The sequence below is a fragment of the Talpa occidentalis genome, unplaced genomic scaffold, assembly GCF_014898055.3.
Source record: "Talpa occidentalis isolate TD23 unplaced genomic scaffold, MPIMG_talOcc4v2.1 talOcc4.13, whole genome shotgun sequence".
In the NCBI taxonomy this organism is placed as follows: domain Eukaryota; kingdom Metazoa; phylum Chordata; class Mammalia; order Eulipotyphla; family Talpidae; genus Talpa; species Talpa occidentalis.
The window spans coordinates 82,380,957-82,404,114 of NW_023601322.1; the positions used below are offsets into that span (position 1 = coordinate 82,380,957).

The following is a 23,158-nucleotide window of genomic DNA, read 5'->3' on the forward strand; positions in this document are numbered from 1 at the left end:
CTGCCCGGGTTCCCTCCTTTCCAACACTTCATTTCCGGCAGGCTCCTGGAGCTGGCAGGCAAGGGAGAAGAAAATGAAAATGCCATCAGGATGGGTCACTGCCAACTTCCCCCGCAGTCCATCTAGGACTTTCGGTCCTGTCACGTCATTCAGGAAACACTGGAGAGGTCTTTCACAGCCATGCACTTAATTTGGAGAAACTGTGTCTTTCTCAAGGTCCAAAATGGTGAGATAAGTGTAGGTTCTTACGTCTGCCCTCACCTCTGTCCAAACATTACAGCTCTGGCAAGGTGTCGCTCAAGGTCTGTGCTCTGGGGTTGTTGCTAGTGACTTGTTTTATTATATGTGGATTTTCTTCTGTTTTTCATTATTTTTGTTGTTGTTAGGAAGGTGGGGGAGAAATGTACTTTCACTCCATCATTTTAATAGACATCTTTATAAAAACTTTTGTAAATATAAAGATGCTGATGATACAATACTGAGTGAAAAAATGCTGGATACAAAATAACATAATAATACAGCATAATACTATCAAATATTTAATATATATACATACAGATGTGTGTGTGTGTATATATAAATATATATATAAAAAAATATATATATAAAAGGGGTAACACACCCAAATGTTTGTGAAATTGTTGGCTCAGAGCTGGAGACTGATTTTATATGTTCTGTTGATATTTCTTTGTATTTTTCAAGTTTGTTTTGTGTTTCCAGTGACCGAGCACTGCATTATATTCAGTAAACAATGTTTACAAAAACACATTCTCTTGATGACAAACAACCCATTTATATAGGGTTGTATATATATACTTATTTATTCAATTTTTTTTTTTTACTAACTTTCTGCTATGGACCAGGACTTTGTGCTGGTTTTGGGAACTAGAGAACAAGGAAAGTCTCGCACAGATGGCCTTACCTGGGGCTGGAGAGGAGACAGGCGGTAAGCAAGCAAACACACGTAAGCTCTGTTAAGAGGGTAAATGCTGTGGTAGAAAAAATGACACAGGTAGAGCAACAGAGGGTGACTGGGGGTTAAGAGGAAACACCAAATGTGTTAAGTTTGTATCCCTCAAAGAGGCCACAGAAGGCCAAGCCAAAAGAGCAGTGCGAAGAATCTCAGGAGGTCAGTACTACAAGATGCTTCTCGTTCATTTCATCATTGCTTAAGCAGTCATGAAACCAACAAATATCTCTTGATTTTCAGGTCCTTCTACTTAATGACATAATACCTTTACCTTGAAATATTTAGGACATGGGCCTCCCCGGTGGCGCAGCAGTTGAGTGCTGGGCTGCAAAGCTGTCTGCAACCTCTGCAGTGCCTGTTTGATTCCCAGCCCCCCGGCGAGGGTCCCCCATGGTGCACAGACCTCCCCTGATGTGCCCACTGCTCCCCTCAGCAGTGTATTTCATCAGTCTGCCTGCTCTGCTCCCCACTCTGGCTCTGGTGAATTCTCTCACCCTCCTACACTTCTGACTGTACCCAGGGCTGGTATAAATAAATAAATAAATCTTAAAAAAAAAAAAAAAGAAATATCTAGGACCAATGTTATCTTCTGAGCTTTCGGAAAACAGCATATTTAAGGCTTCCTTCCTATTAATATGCTTGATTTTACAGCAAAAATGATGAATAATAAAAGGCACTGCTTAACCAACATTCAAAACCAAAAACACATCTGAAATGGTAGGAGTTCTGCCCGTAAATCATGTACAGTGTTGTAAACCAATATCACCACAATAAAAAGTGATGCAACTTAAAATAAAATCCAAACTAGATTAGTATGTAAATAAAATCTTCCATTTTTACACCCCCCAAAACAGTGAATGTGAGAACTCCCACTAAATAGGAATTAACTAGGGACCCTATTTTAACACACGCACATTCCATGATCGTTCACAACTAACACTGAATCATCTCAGCCATTTTTATTTTCAGAAACTGTGTGGGAAAACCACATCATGCACAGAGGTTGCTCCCAAATAGACCTCAAGTTACTTGACATGAGCTTTAGTATACACCACTGTAAAAACAAGACAAAATTTCTCCTTGAGGACATAGCTACAGGACATTAGGAAAGCCAGTTGGAGGCATCTGTGGAAGTTCCACCTGCTGTGTCCCCACTGCTGCTGAGGAATGAGGCTGTACCTAGGGGGGAACCCAGGCCCTAGAGGAGATTTCCCTGCACCCCAGTATACCAAATGGCACATGCTTTTTTCTCTTTTCATTTAACTGTTGAAACACCCCAGCACAGAGGACCCCGATGTTAGTGGTGAAGTGATTTGCCCCATGTCCTACGGCTAGTCAATCACCAAGCAAAAACTATAATGAACTAGACACTCGGACTCTGCTGACAACCCTGAGCTTTTGATGACACCACTCGAAGCTTCAATTTTGACTGATATACATAACTTAAGAATTATACACAATACAACATAACTTCCATAGTGGTTGGAACAAAAGATTAGGAGACTAATTTAATCACTTTAAACAAATGTTTAACTTTAAATCTCTCTTTTAAAAGCCATTACTCTCATGTGATATGTATGGTCTTAACTTTATTTTCTCTCATCCTACTGCCACCAAGGCTGCTTCTTGTATCTGTGACAGAGAATTGCTACTGTAATCTTAATAAGCTTGTCACACCAAAGTTAATAAGACTCAGAAGTTTAATAAAGTTTTGGAAGTAAATTCTAAGGAACACAGTTAGGGATCTTTATCTATCCATCCATGCATCCATGCATGCATCCATCCATCCATCCATCACCCATACATCCATACATCCATATATCAATCCTTCCATTCCATGTATCCATCCATCCATGAAGCCATCCATCCATCCAACCAACCATCCATCCATCCATCCATCCATCCATAATTTATCTAACCATTTATCCATTCAGTATCTCCAAGAATCACTCCAATAAATTCACTCCACTTGATTTCTATTGCCTCTACCTTAGTATAGATCTCTGTTAAATTCTTACCTTCCAATACTGCCTTGATTGGAGTCCCTATAACAGACCTCTGGCCCAATCTTCACTTTATGTGAACATTACCTTTCCAAAGCATGGCTTGACTTTGTTTTTCCCCTTAAAAGGAGATAATGTGTGTGAATAAGTTATCACCTTGCCTGGCCTATAATAAGGGCCTTGTAAACATTATTATTTTTGCTACAACTATGTGCCAGACTGCCTGGGAATATGGCTGACAAGACATGGCACATGGCAATGAGGAATCTGAAGTTTAGTGGAGAAAAGTCAACAATCTATCACTACTCCATTGTGGAAACACCTCACCTCAACTTAGCTGGAGACAGAAGTGAGGAAAAATGAGGTGACAAACCAGTAAGAAGGCTGAGACCAAGAACAGGAAAATTCCCAGGAGATTAACAGACTGGAAATTACTTGGAGCTTCAAGTCATTACTAAGTCTGGAAAAGGGAAAAGGATTAGTCACAAGACCCATGAGGAGGGGCAGACAGGCTGGGCCAAAACCATAAGGCCTGGATGTCATGCTAAGGATTTGAATTTTAGCCATGAGTTAAAATTTAATGATTATATTGCGAGTTTATGAGAGGACCTTCTGAAGATGTACTGAGCATAATCACTGAGACAAGAAATTTTATAATGATCAGCTTCATACCAGTACACTGATGAGAAAGGGATAGAGTTAGGTTAAGAGTTGCTGTGGTAATCAAAACAAAAAAAAAAACACTAACAGCCTGAATAAACAAACTAGAAATGGGGATAGAAAGGAGACAACAGTGTTAATTGCCTAAATAAGGCAGACTTGTTGAGTGGTTGGATGTTGGAAGATATGGAGAGGGGAGGGTTTCAAGAAAACGGAGTTAATGGATAATTTCCTAGAAAGCTGAGGCCATTCAGTAAACTAGGAAATTGAAACAGAGCCATGATTTTGAGACAAAGGTGACAAATTTACTTTGGAGGCATGAATCTTCTGAGAACTGGTAAAGCCTCCAAAGGAAGGTTACCAGAAGATAAAGACCTCTACTCCAGGGTTAGAGATAAAAATATGGAAGTCACCAACACAGGTGACTGTACAAGCCTTGAGAATGTATGACACAGAACCTATGCAGGATTATTTATTAATATCACTCATTGAAAACATGTATGAGAGCCCTTTCTCCATAGTCATCCTTTTAACATTATCTCCCATCACTTCACACCAATTATCTTACTCTGAAGTCACATCAAAATAGTTTCCCAAGTTATGCTAAATTTTCTACCTGATGAAGACATACTTGACCTTTAACTTTAAATGTAATGTCAGTTCCTGGAAAGCCATCGATAAGAAGACCAACTTCCTCCCCAGTCCAGTGGAATTCATTGTCCCCAACCCCTTCCTGCTATACTTCTGCTATAGCTATACAATGTATTCTTCTACATTAGAAAAGACAGCATCTGTACAAGAAAAGCTATCAGAGTTTGAATGCAGAAAGACTGGGAAAAGCAGGGAGAGTCCTCCACCTGCAAACGCCATCAATTCCTTTGCTTTAAAGAACCCAGGACAACTTCTTTTTGGCAAGCAGCCACGGAAATTTCTTGGGTAAAATGTGATATTTTTGGTACGATCACTAAGGATTTAATTTTATTCCCACATTACTGGTATTCATGTTGACACAACTGACATGACAAAAAGAGTGTAAACATTTAGAGAAATAATTACTATGAGCACACTAGTTTCTCTCAGTGAAAATGTCACTGTATTTCACTCAAGGCAAAAAAATGAAAGACACGAAATTGAAATAGAAGCAGTGGGTTGGAACAAAGTAACAGCAGTGCTCCCTAGGAACTACTGGGGGGTTATTATGGCACTTTGGTGTAATTTTTTCTCCAGAAAGAATAATACAAAGATGAGAAAGAGAGACAGACAGTTGAGAAAGTTTATATTTATTAGGTATCCAAAATATAAAAGGCGTTTATTTTTAATTAGAAAGAAAAGGGAGGAACCCTACATGGGGTTGGTTTTAAAGAAAAGAAAAAGAAAGAGATCCAAATGTTCAAATGGCAGTAATTCCTTCTAGAAGCATCAGCTTTTCTGGCAACAGGGTATTTGTTTTTGCCTACTCAGCTCCTGTGCAGAAGGGACAATCTATAAATCCTTATTTGGACTGCTATCAAAAGGCCTTTCAAATTACTATTTCTCCCTTGACTCTACTTAATTGTGAAAAAGAGACATCTCTGAAATTACTTTCTTTCTAGTTTGTTAGAGAGTATTTATACAATTGTTCCAAGGCACTGGACGATACGTCCATATGTTTTGAGATTTCAACAACTAGGACAAATTCACTATCAGATGGAGCGAAGTTACAGAATGGCGTGCTTTCCAGCTGACTGCTATTTCTTCAGGGACCTGCTCATGTTCATTCTTGACGAAGTTTAATGAATGAACTTAAGTTACAGATGAGATGACAGTAGACATATTTTATGGGACACAAGAACATTAACAAAGAAGTTGGAAAAAATGAGTATGACCAGAAAAAAACCCTACACAAGCATTAAATGCTGAGCTCCTATTCAGTTTTGATTGCAAATAGTTATCTACCCTCGAGAGTCTACTGGAAATTCAGTCCTAAGCATCATCTGTCTTGAAGCCACCAAGAGGGCATAAATGTGAAAATGCTTAGCTCCAGCTCATACAATAAGTCAATCGAAGATGCTGAGTTGTTCTCAATTGAACCCAATTAGTTTTTAGTAGCCAAAATCAGGTTTTATTATGGTAGGCCTACCCAATTCTCCCCAGTGGGTTAAGTTTTAATATACTAAATTCTTTGAAGTTTAATTTACTAAATCATCTGGATACCTTATGACTGTATGCCCCATACACAAAACGGGATCAAAAATCTTGAATTTGCTTTTTGGTTCTGCCTCTGAAGTATTATATGACCTTAGTCATTGACCTCTCTTTTTCCATGGTTAACAGGCAAGAAGATAGTTGTTTTCTTCTCACCTTTTTAAATTTGTAGAACAACGCCACCACAATCGACATAGCAAACACTACACTTTGTAAAAAATACATTACCTTTATTAAATACTGATTAAGAGTCAATGATTGTCTCACATTCTAGCTAAATCACGTCATTCTTACAACGACCTCTGAGACAGGGACCCACCTGTGTCACGCAACCCAACAGGAAAGAGGTGGCACACGCAAGTGCAATTTGAGGGTAAAGACCTTTTTCAAAGGTGTGGGCAGGGTTTGGAGGAACTCTCTGAGGTGGTGTGGTTCCTGGAGCTAATGAGACTACAGGGAGCTGTCATCAATGCTGAGGGGGAAGAGGCCACAGTTAAGAGGAGCAGAAAGCAGCCTGCCTGCTCAGCCCCTGCTGGTGCTTTCCACTGGCTAAACCCAACCAGAAGCCCAAGGTGGATTCAGTCCAAAGATCTCAGCACTCAGAACACATGGAGAAAGGTAGCAAGTGGATCTGATAGCCACTATTTCCATTTCATCCCCAGCATCCAAAACTTATCTTGAATAAATGAGGTGAACAATAAATGCTTGTTAATGAAGTAAGAAACACCAAAATATCAATACCGAAGAAACAACGACAAAAGTTTCATCAGGCCTCCCTGGTGGCCTAGGGGTTAAGATTCAGCTCTATCACCACTATGACCTGAGTTCGATCCCAGCAGGGCAGGGAGCTGACCCACATGGCACACAGACCTCTCCTGTCTCATCCGCTGCTGCTCCCCTCAGCAGTGTATTTCAGTACATCCTCCTGGTCTGCTCCCCACTCGTCTCTGGTGAATCTTTTCATCCCTCTTTCCCCAAACCTCTGGCCTACACTCCAGTTCTTCTCTGCAAAAAAAAAAAAAAAAAAAAAAAACCTAACAAAAAAATACCAAAAGTTTCAGCAAGCTGCCCCAAATCATTTACAGGAAGAGGCTGAGTTAGGTCGTGCTTCTGAGTTCAAGTTCATGCTCACAGTCAGGATGGTTTCTGCTTCTAAGTCAACATCTTTATCCAGTACCACTGACAACATTCTGTTGGGTATCTGAGAGATAGTGAGAAGACTGGAAATAAATACCACCCTCTCAAGAAGCTTGGAACATGTATACCGGTTTTGTAGCTTCACCTTATTAATGTCAAATCTTCAAATTTCCTTCATCAAAAGTTCTATAAAAGCAGACTGTAGGCCTCTTACTATTCCATCAGCTCTTCCAAGTCATGGTTGAGCAGTGAAACCTTCCATCATATGATATTTTGACTACTTGACAGTACCCTCTGCCTCAAAGGAATGTTCTTTGTACAGATAAAACACGTAACAGGGTGAAATCTTCTGAGAAGGCAAGCCCTGAACCTCTATGGACTACAATGGAAAGGGCATTGGGTCTTAATATATTTACTCACAAGAAATGTAGGGTTCATTTATCCAGCCAACATATATTGATCATATGGTACATTCCTGGAATTGTGCTAGCTACTTACAAGGATTGAGAAAACAATTTTACCAACATCAACAAGTGTCTTTCTATAGGAATGAGTCAGTAATTGTCCAGAGGGAAGTTAAAAGTATGTTAATTACCAGGAGATGTCACAGGCATTCGTCCTGGAGGGCAGTCACGATCCTATTTTTCCCTGGTTGTTCTGAGATTCTATATGGGATAAAAATCCTGTAATAGGCACAAGTCATCCTAACCCTGATATTGTGCCTCAAGACCATCAATTATTATGCTTTTCCTCCCATCTCTTAGGAAGGGCCTTTGCACCTTTGCGCTGAAATACAGCCCGAAGACACAGACCTTTCCTGTCTTCAATAGATCAAACAGGTTTTGTCTCTGTGGGTTTTCTTAGCTCTGCCGTTGAGCTCGAGGAGGTCACTCTTTCATGCCCAATCCTGACAGAAACAGCATAGAAACCTTTTTCAGGGACAAGGCAAGTGAGCTGGCACAGTTACTCTCTTTCATGCTGTGCAAGCATTAGCTTTGCATTTTTAAAAACTATTGTACAATGTGTCATGCAGTGAGGTCTGCCAAAAGGAGGGGAAGGGTTGGGGGAAGAATAGCAGAGTTGATTTTCTACATGCAAGTTTTAATGATTTTGGAAAACCATCAACCTGGATCAAATTTCTATACTAATTTGACAGTTTCACAGTAATGGCAAGAATGCAAAAACATCAATTAGCCTCATGATAACCATATTTTAAAGAATAATCGGGTTTCTTGCAAATTTCTAACAAATGGAAAAATTCATTTCATTAAGAACCCAAATACTCAGTTGATGATGCTTATTTCATCCAAGAGCTCTAGGTAAAAATCAGTCTTTTAAATATCCTCCAAATGTTTATTTAGGTGCACACAGCTGAGCTTTCTCTTGCCAACAAAAGCCCTAAGTGCACAGGACGACTGTGACATGAAACGCATTTACATACATTATGAAACAGAACCACAGAAGAAGCCATCAAGTCCTGTGCTGGGAGAATCACACATCGCTCTTCTTACTAAATCAATGTGTAACTCAAAGGCGTTCTACTGTTTCCTAGCAACAGGAGTAAACATTGTGCTTTATCCAGTGCCCAAGATTTGTAACCATGTTAATCTGAGAGTACTCAACTTAATTAAAGATTAGACTTTTAAATTGTATTTTTAGTGCGCGACAGTGCTGCTAAATTATGATGATCATCAGGCTAAGTGTGCTTATGTCTGCAGAACTCAGGGAATGAAAATGAATCATTTATTTCCATCTTGATATGACTGTTCTTCTTGGAGGCGCTGTTCCCTGAGTTCACAGGCCTTGGCGTTCATTGGAATTCTATGGTTAAAACACAGCTTGGAGACCTCATTTATGAAAATTCCTTTAAACCTTTCACCACTTTGACAAATCCAGTCCAAGTTCACCGAGCCAATTCAAAAGTAGCTCTCAGCCTTTTTATAGGTTTTCAATTACACCAACACAGCACACTAGAGCCGTCATGTTGGAAGGAGTTTATTATAGTCACAGGGAGGCACGGGTTCTTTTTGAGAGACTAAAATGAAAGCAGAACTCCCCAAACTGGAGCCAACAGATGCAAAGCTTTGTCTGTCTTGAACCATCCTTGACTTATTAAGGCGATCGTCAAATTACTTAAACATGGCTTGGGTTTAGTCATCTACTCTATGATATATGCTATGACTTTTTTTTTCTAACTTTTTAGAATTTACTTTGCAAAAATATTGGCAAGCTACCTTGCCCTCAAACAGTTCCAAATAGTGTTTTTTTTTTTTTTTTTGAGGACTTGTTCAAAACACTTTCTAGACTTCATTCATCCTCCTCCTACGTGGTGTATGAGTGCAGGATTTACTTTTCCCTGTGCACTCTCTGCGAGAGAAAATCCCCACAGCAGGTCAATGAGCTTTCCAGGTTGAAACTGGAAAAGCCAAGGTCAGGTCTCTTTCCACTTTCTATTTCAGTGCACTCTGTAATTGGGTCTGGGGTAACCAGACTCTCTTCGGTGGTAAAAATCCCTCCTTAAAATGTTTCTATGACTTCACAGATCAAACATTAATATTTTCTTCCATTTTCAAACTCTGAATATAGTTGGCCATGTGGTTGAGGCTGGGTGGTATCAATTATTTTAAGTGACATTTATCATGAGGGGTAGACAAACAAGCATATGCACATTCGCTGGTGAGAAGCACTTGCAGAATTTAGACACTGCATATGCACAGGCAAATAGACTCAGGATATAAATCTCCCATTCTTTCAGGAAGACGAGTGATAACTCTAAAACCACAGACACAGAGAAAGCTCATCATGCCGACTAACAGCTCCCTCATGCCGTCTCTTGCTTCGTTGTATATTTAATGTTCTAGACGTCCGTTGGCCTTTTCTGCAATCTCAGTCGGAGGCTCCTTCAGCAGAGGAGTTTTTGTTTTGGTGCTGGATCACTCCTGTCCCCCCCACCCCAATCTGGTTCAATGATATCATTACGAGTCACATAAGCTAGGCTGTGTGGAAGTTCCTCTAGTATTCGATATCAGAGGAAGTGAGACCTAAAACTAGCCAAGTATAGGCGCAGCACAATTTAGGCTAGAACATTCATTCCTCTTGTATGCAGAGGCTGCCTGTTCACTTTGTCAACTCAAATGCAGTTCTGGGGCACTGGACAGAGTTGGGACTGGAAGGTGGGAGCAAGGGCTGCAGTGGCCAGCACCACCCAGCCCCCACCCCAGCCATGCCAATCCCTTTAACCCCTCAGGATACAAACAACCCTCCCTCACGCATTAATGAATGATGTGTGTATTGGATGGCCATATATACTCCACTCTGGGGACAAAAAAACACAATCCCCCCCAACTCCACCAAGGGCCTGGTGTTCAGAGCGTAGACAGCCGCACACACACCTCCTGTGGGAGCCACAGTGAGGGTGCCAGCTATGTGCTGAGAGGGACAGAGGTGGTGGTTGTTGACTCTGTCTTTGGGCTTCCCAGGGCCTCCTAGAGTCCAAGCCTCTTAGGCTAGAGCCATGTCTGCACATGGTGACTGAGACTGAAAGTGTGCCTAGTCGGAATTAAGAATCATGTACACACCACATTCCAGAGTGTTAAAAAAGAACGAAAGGTGGCGCAGCGGTTGAGTGCTGGGTTGTGAAGCTGCCCGCAGCCTCTGCAGCGCTGGTTTGATCCCCGCCCACTGAGCGAGGGTCCCACATGGCACGCAGACCTCTCCTGCCGCCCGCTGCTCCCCTCAGCAGTGTACTTCGTCAGTCTGCCTGTTCTGCATCCTGCTCTGACTCTGGTGAATTCTCTCACCCTCCCACGCTTCTGACTGTACCCAGTGCTTGTATAAATAAAATAAAAATAAATCTTTAAATAAAAATAAATAAATAAATCTTTAAAAAAAGAACAAAAGGTAACTGGTAAATAGCTTTTTTTTTAATGCTTAAGTGGGGAAATATTGTGCATTAAATATAACCTATAATTAAAATTAATTCCTTGTACTTTTCTTAATGTGACTACTAGAATATTTGGAGTGCCCTGTTGGGCTCTTACTCTTGGATGCTCTTCCATTTCTACCAGCCAGCTCTGGTCGAAAGCATCATAACACAACACTTGGCGGCGAAAAGCCGGGGGGCTGTGTTGGGGAGAGCTGGGCCAGCTGGGGGCCGCAGAGAGGGAGCAGAGGCTGGGGTGTGTTTGCTTCCTGAGCAGTGCTTGCCTGCGGGATTCATTTGCAGCAGAGAGACCACAACATAAAAGCCAAAACAAGGACAATAATCACATCACGAATAAATTAGAAGCAGCCTGTGGTTGACAGTGAGCCCCGCTCCGCTGGGGACCAGACCAACTAGTTAGCCCTGTCTTCACCCCGTCAGTGGTGAGCCATTTGGTCACGCTGCCTTCTCATCTGCAAAGGGGGATGGAGAGGCACTGCCCGGCCGGCGTGCCCCTGCCTCCATGGAGCCGGCTCCAGAAACCTGAAGCATTCTCAACGTCCTGGCGTAGGGAGGAAAGGGTGAGAGAAGCAGACACGTTTGCCAGTGGCGTTCTCAAGCTGCGAAGAAAGGACACAGGGCAGGAAAATCCCTTTCTGCTTCCGAGCTCATCAAAAGTTCATTGAAATGATTTGCTAGTCCCCTGTGTGGCTAGATACGCGCTAGCTACAGGGACCACCAGCTCAGGAGCTGTATCTGTGACCAGACAGACTCATACAGCTCATGGCTGCAACCGCAGCTGGGAGCACGGAGCCTGGCACACAGCGAGCCCAACACAGATGTCTGGGGAAAGGCTCAGAGGCAGGATCCATGCTCATTTCTGAGGTCAGGTATCTGCTGTGGCATCGAGGAATGAGCTAGGAGCTCGCCCAGGGCCGGGCAAGTGGACCTACTGTGTGGCCCCCATGGTGTCAGCTGTTCCGCATGAGCAAGAGTGACAGGTGATGGGGACAGTGAGCCGCCTTTCCGCCTGTGCTGGAGACCCAGCAGGAGGCTCTCAAGGCAGAAAGCGCCCTGACAGACGTCCCCCAGGGAAGGCCAACCGACAAAGGATGTGGAGACCAACAAAGGTCCTGAGTTTCACTGGGACACTGGGACACGATGGGTCTATGCCCACCTTGGTAAGGAGGATGGACTGGGAGGCAGTGTGAAGGCGTAGGATGCAGTTCTGGGGTCTGCATTTAATTCCATTCTTACCGCTTGGCAGCTGGAGACAGTTCTTTCTCTGAATCTCATTCTCCACAGCTTAAAATCTAGGCTCATAATGCAAGTCTGAGAGGACTGGACGGCTTATGCACTTTTCAAATTGACAGGCACACGGCAAACACGCAGTCAACAGTCACATGTGACGCACGGCAAATTCTGTAGAGTGGCCGTTATTTTTTCCTGGATTACAGCTTTTAAACAGGGTTCGAAACCTGGAGTCATGGAGTGCCAGGAAATCCACGGATGGGCTTCCACAGACTCCTCAAACTCCTTATCTCAGATGCAAAGTGGTACATGCATGTGTGCACACATTGTGACTGTGTGTGTTAGAGTGTGTGTGTGTGTGTGTGCAGGTGTGTATATCTCTTTTTTCTCTGAGGATAGAGCGCAGCACTTTCCTCAGATGCTTGCAAGGCTCTCAGGCTGAAAACAGGTTAAGAACCAGTGCTTCGGAATCTAGAAAACTTAAATAAGAGACCAGGAAAAAGAATAACAATAAGAAAGTAAAAATCGAAATCAACAAACAACTATGAACCAGAGACACTCTATGGGGGGTGGGGGGCGGGGAGGGGAGGGATTGGGGTCAAAACAAGGGGGTTGCCATTGTATGGGGAATATAAAAATGAAATTTAAAAAATAAAAAAAAGATTTTCAAAAGAAAAAAAAAAGAACAAGTGCTTCGGGGACTCCCAAAGATTTAGCTCCTTCGAATAATTATGGATAAACTTCTAAATGATGCTCACAACTAAGCCTCTTCTACTCTTATTTAAGAGGCCTGAGATTTAGACATCAGACAAGCTCTGTAAGAGACCTTTACTGGCAACAATAGGAATATGATGGAAACTTCTAAGGTAGAAATCCATCATTTTAATTGTAATGCTAGAGCCTTTACCCCTTTAAATTTATTTTTCCATTTTTTCTTTTTTAAATAATGAACAGCCTAGCGAGGCAGTGGGAATAATTTCTTAAGAGGTGCTCACTTCATGTGGGGACACTGATGAAATCATGACAGAGGAACAGGCGCTGCCCAGTGGAAGTCTGATTCTGCTCGTCAACTGCACACACAAGTGTCCAGCAGCCCAGCGGTCCCCAGGAGGAAGGGGCTTAGCGACAGGGAGGCCACATCAACTCCATCACTTAGTTTCCTCCTGTGCAGATAATGAATGATAATGATCACTAATACCTCCTTCCTGGGGCTGCTGGGAGAATTAAATACGTGATATTCAGGCATCTGGGAAACACCCAGCACAGAGTAAGTGCCTCATAAATATTAACTATGAAATATCCTCTTTTATGGTAAGAAGATAAATTGTTCCTCATCTGATCACCGAGCTTTAGGTTCTGGTCTAGGGACTGACTGTGGACCGCTGGTGATTTTCAGCCTCATTCATAAGGTGGCTCTTCATGACCAAGTAAGAGCAGAGCACGCAAAGCGTTGGGAAAAGTTTTGGGAACATGTCAGGTTGGCAATGTTGAGGAGAACTTGTCTTTATGTCCAAATGTGAGTATCCAGCTACAGGAAATAGAAGAAATCTACAAAAAAAATTTTCCCCTTAAAAACCCCCAATGAATGATGTCGCACACACTTTTCATTCCTTCATTTAAAAATTACTGAGCTTGGGTCTCCCGGTGGCGCAGCGGATTGAGCGCAGCACTGTGAAGCTGTCTGCAGCCTCTGCAGTGTGGGTTCAATCCCGGCCGGCCAGGGAGATACCCCCATGGCGCGGCAAACCTCTCTTGGCTCGCCCGCTGCTCCCCTCAGCGGTGTATTTCAGTCAATCTGCCTGTTTTGTTCCCCACTCTGTCTCTGGTGAATTCTCTCATCCTCCCACACCTCTGATCTGTACCCCAGTTCTTGTATAAATAAACAAGTCCTTAAAAAAAATTACTGAGCTTATCTGATGTGTGGTGCTGTACCAGGTAAGCATGCCCCCATGCTTATAGAACAGGGCCCCTCGAGACCTGCGGCTCAGCCAGAGAGAGATCAGGCACCAAGGCTGTCACATGGGCTAAGAGGACTGGAATGCCTGGGCCAGGAGGGGGGACTGTGCAGCAAAGTCTTCTCCAAAGGACAACACTTGGGTCTGCAAGGGGGAGTAGACACTCGCTGGAGGAGAAAGAGAGGAACAATAGTCCAGTGCAGGTCAGCACAGGAAAATGAGAAAACAAAGCAGGCACAAGGGACTCTGAAGTCAGATACTTCAGCCCAGCATGGGGGCAATGCAGGCAGCTTTGGGGCCCCTCCCCTCAACCAGTGGCTGTACCCACAAAAGGAGGCAGCACCCACATTGTGAGGAAGCTCAGAATGCACGATGATGATGATCTAGACCTTGGTTTCCCTTCCCCCTGGGGCTAGGAGGTTTTGAATGGGGTTTCAGCAGGGAGTTGCACTATTCAATTTTATCTATTTCTGCTGTGGGAAGAGCCCTCCAGCAGTGAGAGGATGGGAGACAGCGGTTTACAGGTGATTTGTGAAGGCTGTAACAGGGAGTAAAAAGGAAGGCGGAGAGAGGGAGCAGGCCCTGATGAAGGCCTAGGTGGATGGGGGAGGGGAGGGGGTTGGTTATCAGCATCAGCCCCAGGTTTCTGGCGGGGAGTGCAGCAAGGGGCTGACAGGGCCCCAGGGAAAACAGCTGGAGCAGTAGATAGCTGCTGTTTCTGCTTGCACAGCAGCCGCTGGCTCTACTGTATTGTCCTGTGGAAAACCGCCCCTTCCCTGCTCTGAAGTCACCTGGTTTAGGAGGGTTTTAAGGACACCCTGCCCTGCACCTCCCCCACCGCTACCCACTCCTACACCCGCTCTGACCCGGGCACATCACCCAGGCAGCCAGCGGTGTGTTCCACATCCTGCCAGAGGAGCTGGTTCAGGCGCAGACATACGATTAAATGGGGGTCTAATTCAAGTGAATCCTGAGTTAGTCTCTCTTCCTCCAGGGGTGATGCCTGAAGCCTCCAGTGGCCACTGTACCACCATAGGGAGGCGAGGAAACAAGAACTGGATCCTTCCGGCATTGTTCAATACAGGAGCCGGTCTACACCCCTTCCCCTGAGCAAGCACAAACCGGGTTTCTGAGACCTGCAGCCAAGCGTCCTGACAAACACAAGAAGCTGAGACAACTGTTGAATTTTGTGAGTGGTGGATTATACAAACCCACATTACTGTGACTAGGGAGCTGTGAAACATGTAAATCTACAAAATACATTGAGGGACTTTACAGTAAAGTCTGTGAGTCATGAAAAGTCTGACGGGACCACGACAGCGCCAGTGCCACCATGAGGCCATTCACTGAGGTGATATTTCCTAAGTGTCCTCAGGGTCCCCAGACTTGTTCAATAGAAGCCACAGAATGTATGTTTGGCTTCGAGCTGGTCTACCCAAGGCACTTCCAGAAAGAGCAGTTGTGTGTGCTGTTCAGACTAATAGCGTGATGCTAGCCAGGCCAGGTGTGCTGTCTGGCCCCGCAGCTGCACTGGGGAGTGAAAGACACCGCTTGAATGTCACACTTGCCAGCTATGAAATGAGGCTGCCTGCACCCTTAGGTGAAAGACAGAACAGAAGGAGTTGAATTCCTCTCTCCTCTAATAAAACATTCCCTGACAATTATGGAGGAGTCCGGATGAACGCATTGTGTTGGCCCTCTGCTTTCTTTCCTCTCCCTCCCTGAGAAAATCCCACAACTTCTCAGCACTCACAGGGGCGAATTGTCCCTTGTGCACCCCCATCTCTATGGAAATAGGCCCAAACTGTCACCAGCTTCCCAACGTTGAAACCCCAAATAAATCACCAAGTTCTACCTCTGCTGGGCCTTCGTTGATTTTGCCACTCTGGCTCCATTCCAATTCTGAGAGCAGTGCTTCTCTGAAGGCACCTACCTACTCCCCAGAGCCCATGGGGAGCTGGCTTGGGGGGCTGGCTTAGGGGGCTGTCCATCAGTGCTTCTGGCTCAGCAGTGTGCAAACCACACAAAGGAGGCCACAGAGTTCTCTTTCCCCGCTATGCTAAGTCCCGGGGCAAACCTCCAGCTGTGTCTCAGGGAAAAGCGCATCAGTTCCTACACCCCAGTCTCTCAGAGAACTGTTTTCCTCCTAAGAGTGGTTCTTCTGATTCCCCTCCCCCCCTTTTTATAAGATTTATTTATGCATTACAAGAACTGGGGCAGGAGGGGAGATGAGAGGATTCACCAGAGACAGAGTGGGGAGCAGAACAGGCAGACTGACTGAAATACACTGCAGAGGGGAGCAGGGGGCGAGACAGGAGAGGTCTGCTGTGCCATGTGGGTTGCTCCCTGGCCTACCAGGGATAGAAATGGTGCTGCAGTGGCTGGAGATAGCTTGACAGTGCTGTCTTTAACCCCTGTGCCACCAAGGAGACCCCTGACTCCCTTTTGACTCAGGGTATCCTCCAGGAACCATTCTGCTTTCAACTGTGGCCTAACAACTCCAGACACTTAATTATAGACAACCCACTCCGATTTCAAAACTAAGCAATAGCTACCATTCATGGCATCTTCCACATTCAATTTATCTCTTTTAATCAACCTTTCTGGAACAGAATTTTTCTCCTCCCCCCAAATAAATCACTTATTGATTTCTCTATTTCTCACCACAGCATAATCATTCTTTCCGTCACTTAAGCTTTTTTAAATCTTGGAATGATTTTGACTCTGGGCTTTTACTAAGCCGCTGTAATCACTCACTAAGGCTGAAATATGGGCCCTTCCAATTAATCCCTCCCTTTCAATTGTTCCCTACTCTACCTCTGTCAGAGCCTTTCTCTTCTCTCAACATGGGTCTCCAAACCAACCTGTCAGTGGATAGGGCTATCTTCTCTTCTACCTGCAGTTTACACAGATAATAGGACAATGACACAGAGCAACTCCCTAGCCCCAATTCTGCACCACCTCCCAGCAGGCTCCACCTAGCTTTCCATCTTACAGTACACTATTCCCCAGCAGCCAACATCTGCTAGAAATGAGTGTCCTCCTCAAACAGGTAATACATTGCAAAAAAAAAAAAAAATCAAAACTAAAAACTAAGAACTAAAAAATGGCTATAGTTTTTGGAAGCTCACTTTCATCAGAAGTGCAGTATTCCTGTGCCCTCTTAACCGGGGGTGACTCTGTAATCTGATTTGGCCATTAGAACAGCAAATGTCACACAAGCAGAGGCTTCAAATTTGCTTTTGAATTGGGGTTTGCTCTTCTGCTGCTCTGGGAACATTTTTTTGAATGTCATAGAAGGAATCTAGGGCTACTTGGCTAGAGAACAGGAGGGGCAGCCACCTGTGTGCCTGGTTAGTAGTCTGACAACTGTCAGGTGTGGAGATCACAGCGGAACATGCGACCACCAGCCACCCCTCCACCGACTGAAGATGCCCGAGGGAACCCAATCGACCTGAGCAGAAGAACCACTTAGCTGAACCCAGCCAGCATTGCTGACCACAGAATCATGAGCTATGGTAGCTATTTTCAGCAACTGCGGTTGGGGGTGACTTGTTACGCAGCAAGGGGAGCTGATTACTCAGCTGATTTAGTCATTTTCTCCTTGGAATTTCTTTTTCAACTATTTGATATCTGGGGCACTCAACCACGACATATCATCTTTATATTTGATGCCATTATTTATTTTTTCTGTAAGTGGTTTGTGAAGAGAACCCCCCCATTTTATACTTTACTATCCCACATGTGTAGAAAATAAACACACAGTTTTAGCAATCAATTAGTCATTTTTCCAGGGCGTGTCCATCCATCACATCAATTATTTCAGCACATTCATTTCAATACATCCAACCGTTAACTTTAAAAACTGAAACAAAAAAAAGCTGATAAAATACAAACCATAAAATATAAAATCCAGTTAATTAACCGAGAAACTGGCATGCAAAAGCACGCACAGAATATATCACATTAGTACCGATTGATTCATTTTCAGAAAAGTACTTCTTTTAAGCACTACTGATTGCATATTAGTCAAACGAACATAAGGGAACATGTACATAAGCGTACAAGTTCCACGGAAGCAATTGTTTGATTTTCACCAGGATATTACTTGTCTCCCCAGACACTTATTTCTCCTATGTGGTCTGCAACAGTAACCTGACAGACTGCCAAAAGCAAGGCTTCCATTCTAAGCGTCACTTACTCTCTCGCTGCTGTTCAATTAGATTTTACATTTAAAAGAGAAATTCCCTTGTGCTTCTTCTAATGATACACCTGTTCCTTGGGAGATTTCCTCTTTTGACAAGAAACGCCTTAAATCTGGCAAGAAAAACGGCTCAGCCTTTCTCTGATAATATCAAAGATCATTTGTTTGTATTAGATGTTTGTGTGGGTTTCCCTCCTCTTAGGAGCAGTAAAATACTGCTACAATTCCTTCCAGAACAACAGCACACACAACGTTTCTTGGCCTCCATTCTGCATTTCCACAGTACACCTGCACCAGAATAACTGCCTGCAATTAGAAACGCCGAGACACAGTACACAGAGAAATTCATTTGCTTGAGTCACTTCCTTTGGCCATCAACAAATGGAATATGTCAAACGAATAAATGCAACATCGCTTCAAATCTACCATCTTGTAATCTTTCCTCATGAAATTCTTGCTGTGAAGAAAATGAAGTTTATCTTCAGAATGATTCCCTTTTTTATGTTTTATAACTGAAATGTCCAAAGAGCCTTAAGAGAAGCACCATAGTTTTCGTTCCAATTCTAAACCCTAGAACGCAGTCAGATTTGGCTCTGGGTAATTTTAGCTAGTACTGCCTTCTGATGAGATTTCTACAATTGGCACACACAAAATAAGTGACCCCTTTTTCCAATAGTTTTAAGGACACCTTAAAGGTGTCCCCCTACACTCCCATCACAATGAATGCAATTTAACATGGAGCGGTATCAGAAACAGCCAAGAGACATTCTCTCCCAGATGTGAACACATCAGCATACTGCTTTCCTACCCCTTGTTCTCTGTGCCTTTTAAAATTTCAATATGTACAAATGAAATACAGATTTCAACCCATTCCCAACTGGGATGTCTGCTCCATAATAAGAGAAAAAGGGTTTTGCCTTCCTGCAGATTCAGCAAGACAAGTGGTGCTTGAAAATTACGTGTTTAGAGTGACACCTTGGAGCACTGACTTACTCTGCACACATGTAATCCTCATAAACCTCCCCAGACAGCCCTTATTTCATTTTGCAAACTGCACCCTGGCCGGGCTCCACGGCACGTGGTGTGTGGCGAGACTGTCCTGCACGGTTCTCGTTTCCTTCCTCCTCCGGGCTCTTTGATGGACACTTGTCAGTCATAGCCAGGAGGACAGGGACCAAGGCACCAGCAAATGGAAGAAAAAAAAAAAAAAAAAGGACACTGACAGTCACGCTTCCTTAATGAACTTTCCCAAGGAAAGCAACGTGAAAGCAACGTTCCCACAGGAAAAAACACCACGTTTGTTTGCCCCCTCCTAGCGGTCCATTGAAAATGAGCAACAATGCTGTTGCCTTTTTGTTTCCTAAAGACTTTCTTCTCTGCAAGCAGAAGCGTGTTCCTCAAAGAATGCTAGTATTTCCTGTGGAAACTGTATGGCTGCCAGTAATGGCTCATAATTTTCCCTCTTTTCTTTGCGTAAAAATGAAATAAACAAAACGTGGCGTTTGAAAATGGCCAAAATACCAGTTCCCTGCACTTACCACCTGCAGATGAAAGTCCTCACCCCGAGAGAAGGCCCAGAGGGACACATTCCCCGCGAAAAATTGACGCCGCCGAGCCCCGGACAGACACAGGACAGCGCGGGAGGGACCCGCTGGGCGCCGGGGCTGGACGGCGGGCGCAGCTGGGGTGCCGGGGACGCGCTCCCCCTGGGCTGGGCGGCAGCACCCCCAGCGTCCTCGTTAGCATGTATTATTGTTGTCTCCAGGACTCCTGCTAGGACTATTACTTGGCCCCTGGTTATCTCAGCTCCTGGGAGCCTCAGCCCTGGCCATCCCTGCCTCGGATACAACCCGGGGTGGCAGCAGGAATAATAACCACACGGAGCGGGCGCAAGAAAAGAACAATCCTCTGCACACCGAGTGGGGGGCTGTTTCCCCTTCCCTGGAGTACAGCCGCCGCTTGGCAGCCGGCGCCGCCGTTACTATAGAGACCTCCCCCCAAACCCTTTCTGCCCAGGCGCCGCCGCTGCCCGAGCAGCCGGGTCTCGCGGCACAAAGGGGGCCCGGGGTTTGGGGGGAGCAGGGGCGACCCCCGCGGGGGTCGCCCGGTGCAAACTTGGAGAGGCTGAGGCGCCCGCGCCCCCCGCCCGCGCGCGCCCTGGACTCACCGTGGCCGCCCCGCGCGCGCGCGCGCGCGCGTGTGGCTCGGCGCGCGGACCGACAGACGGACGGACCGACGGACGGCTGCAGCCCCGGCGGAGGAGCAGGAATCGCCGCGGCAGGAGCGGGGGGCGAGCGGCAGAGGCGCTGCCGCGGCCCCGCTACGTCACAATGCGGCCCGGCCGGCGGCGCCGCTCCCCGGGCCCCCCAACCGGCGCGCGCGGGCGGGGGCAGCCCCGGGGCGGCAGGACCCGGAGCCCGAGCCCGCGCGCAGGGACGCGGGGCGCGGCGCGGACGCACCGCCGCGGACGGGGGCGCGGCCACTGCTGCCTGAGCTGCCCGAGCCGCCGCGCCCTCGGCTGCCGTGCGCCCCACGCGCGCCCCCCACAAACCGGCGAGCCCCTCTCGGCCTGACTGACAGCGAGCGCCCCGCCCGCCCACCCCCGGCGCCCCCAACTGGACCCAAGCCCCTCCCTCGGCGCCTCCTGACCCCAGAACCCCGGCCCGCCCGGCCGCAGCTCCTGTCCACCAACCTGCTCTTTCTGTTTTACCTCCGCTGCCTGGGCTGCTCGCTCTCAGGGCGCTTCTCCTCCCTTCCTACTTTTTGCCCCCCGCTTGCAGCTTTATCCTCCGCCTCCACACCCCACCCCCGCTTGGCGGCCTCTCCCCCTGGAAAAGAAATCGCCCCTGACCGTGATCCGTGCGTCAACCGCTGCCACCTCATTGGTCCCCAAGGCATTCCAGGGGTTCCCCCCTAAGCCGGGAAAACAGAGTCGAGAAGGGGTGGGGGACGGAACGTGGGCACAGTCCTGGGAAACGGTTGAGCTCCTGCCTGTGATGGAGTATTTTGCGTTGGCACTGAGTCTCCAGACCCAAGCACACACCCCCCACCCCACCACCCCGCCTCTCCACACTTCTCTGCCTGCGCTCCCCCACTCTGGAGGACTCGCAAGGGGGCCTTGCTCACCAAGTTCTGTGTCCAGGGTGGCTGGTGGAGGAGACTTGAAGCTGACATAATGACTTTTTAATTCAACGACCTTTGATGCATTGGATCCACAGTCACAGCCACTTTCCCTCTGCTGTCTCCTCGTTGGGGGGTGCTGCTGGATGAAGCGCCCACCAAGACAGCAGTGGTGACCGCCTCTCTCTGTTTCCGAAAGGAGAGCTGGGGAATGAAAGCATTTTTGGTAACATTGGCTCCCGACCATCTCGCTTCTGCCCTTTGGAAAGCTTTAAATGGTTCTTAAGAAATCTCTTTCCCAGGAGAGATGGCTCGGAGAAGGGAGAAGTTCATTCAGCCAAGCCATTGAGGGCCACACACTCCTGCTCCTGGTGTGGCTGTTTGCCCAGGGCTGGCCCTGAGAAAAGTGTGAGGCAGCAAGTTCTGGTCAGGCAGCCCCGCTTAAGGTCATGCTTCTCCACAGGCCACTTGCAGACCAGGGCAGTGGTGCCAGATCCTGGGGACATCAGCACTACAGGGGTTCGTGGCAGGAGGCTACATGTGTCATGTGTGAGCCTGTCACTGAAAATATAGGACCAATGAAAAGGGGTGATGTGGCTGTTTAAAAGCTGGGGTTCCCTGGGTGATTAGTGTAATAGTGCAGGCAGTGCCTATGTGTCCCAGGGCGGCTCTGCTGTCTACTCAGGGAAGAGGCAATTGGAGGATTAGGAGGTTGTGTCTAGAGCAATCCTTGCCCAGAACCCACTGCCCGAGCACCGCAGTCACTGAAATGAGGACTACCTTGAAGCCCAGGGGACATGCCAGATGCTCTTATTCCATTTGCTTTCGAGAAATTAAATTCCTCTCTTTACTTTTTGATAGTGAAAAGTGTGTCCCACCGTGTTGTAATTTATTGTAATTTATCAAACTTTAAATATATACATGGCAAGTGGCTTCCCAATTAAAAAAAAAAAAACATTATCCCCTCAGTAGAAAATATAAAATCAGATGACATCATATGGCACTAAAAAAATACTTGAAAATATTGGGTTTAATTCGTTCACATCTGGTTAAAATAAAAATGCTTTTTTCCCTTCTTGCCTAGTATAAACTCTCAGAAAAGCACATCTTGCTTCCATCCAGCAGATATGGAATTGGTGTCACCCTTGACATGTTCTATAGGGAACATACTTTCGTTGCCATCCCCTTAAATATTTTGACATCCTGCCTTTTTATATCACATTTTAATTTATTGAAGGAGAATTTATTGAAGAATTATATATAGATTTCTCCTTCCAGCTGCCCTAAATGTCTACTAGCTCAACAAGGAGCCAGGTGTTAGCACCGTTTAAATGGTTCAACAAGAAGGGGCCTGATTGTGTTCCCGGCACAGAAAACAGATTGTCTCAGGAAAGAAAGTTCTCTGTTTTCACGTAGCTGGTGTAAAAGAGCAAAAGTTTTCGAGATGTTGTTTCAGATTTTTCCCTCTATTTTTTTAAAAGTTCTTTGTTATGCTTTATTCTGTTTCTAACATGTTTTTCATTACATATTTACCATTGTTTCCATGTGATTATTTTTACAGTGTGATTTAAACCTATGCTTATATATACTTTCTATGGAGGCTGTGAGTTTGCTTTTGCTTAGACTGTTTGTTGGTTTCCTTGTCCTGGGGAAACTCTTGCCAAATCCTAAACCACAAATTGATACACAAAAATGTGGTAGTTGTGAGTAGTTGGGTTAAAGCAGAGCTGCTAGATCTGAGACTGGATGACG

At 45.5% G+C, this 23,158-nt stretch overlaps 1 protein-coding gene across 10 annotated transcripts in view; it reads right to left on the bottom strand.

Moving 5' to 3' along the window:
- The window catches only part of SNCAIP (synuclein alpha interacting protein), a 158,553-nt gene extending 136,943 nt beyond the window's left edge, over positions 1 to 21,610 (bottom strand). For 4 of the 10 annotated variants that reach the window (XM_037509464.2, XM_037509463.2, XM_054694494.1 and 1 more), the window contains exon 1: positions 20,979 to 21,071. The gene's annotated coding sequence lies outside the window, so the exon portion shown is untranslated. Of the gene's footprint in view, positions 1 to 7,766; positions 7,862 to 8,395; positions 9,142 to 20,453; positions 20,491 to 20,978; positions 21,073 to 21,137; positions 21,283 to 21,412 lie in introns of those variants that run through there. The other 6 variants (XM_054694488.1, XM_037509462.2, XM_054694491.1 and 3 more) reach the window with 6 other exon arrangements.
- Between the last annotated feature and the right edge of the window lie 1,548 nt (positions 21,611 to 23,158).